This window comes from Gopherus evgoodei, chromosome 6, assembly GCF_007399415.2.
Source record: "Gopherus evgoodei ecotype Sinaloan lineage chromosome 6, rGopEvg1_v1.p, whole genome shotgun sequence".
Classification (NCBI taxonomy): Eukaryota; Metazoa; Chordata; order Testudines; family Testudinidae; genus Gopherus; species Gopherus evgoodei.
The window spans coordinates 90,020,004-90,020,617 of NC_044327.1; the positions used below are offsets into that span (position 1 = coordinate 90,020,004).

Sequence of the window (614 nt, forward strand, 5' to 3'; positions counted from 1 at the left end):
AAGTAGTTTAAAGTGAGGTGAAACTTGGGGTACACAAGACAAATCAGACTCCTGAAAGGGGGACAATAATCTGGAAAAGTTGAGAGCCACCGGTTTAAACAGGCTACTGTATCAAGTCCCCTATTCAGCACTTATGAGTCATAACTCACTGAACTGAATGAGAGTGTGGCTTAAGTAGAGTGCTAAATAGGGCTCTCTACTCCCTTAAACTTATCACTATAAAGAACATTTTCCAAACAAATTAAGTTCAAATAAAACAGTCATCTGGCTATGCAAGCCATATATGCAAAGGCAGTATTGTTTCCCCTAAAGTTAGGAGAGAAACATGGTTGCTTTTGCACCATTTTAATCTTGGAAGCTATAACCAGTAAGAACCAGTACAGGATATAACTGCCTTACCTTCTCAGTCCTCCATAAATATTGATGGTCTCTCTCATGTTAACAAGACCCATACCATTTCACTATCATCAGTTACATAAACAGTTTTTTTCCTTAGCACTAGGCATGAAAACTGATGAGTAAGAATACCAAGCACCAATAAATTCCACTCGAAGCATTACTTTGCACATTAGAATGTTTTTTTCTAAAGCCAACCACAAAATAGTGAAAGAGTA

General features: G+C 37.5%; 1 non-coding gene across 1 annotated transcript; it reads right to left on the reverse strand.

The window, feature by feature from the left end:
- Positions 1 to 276: 276 nt before the first annotated feature.
- LOC115654141 lies at positions 277 to 414 on the reverse strand. The gene has a single exon (XR_004001124.1). It is a non-coding gene; the product is annotated as a small nucleolar RNA SNORA47 (small nucleolar RNA).
- Between the last annotated feature and the right edge of the window lie 200 nt (positions 415 to 614).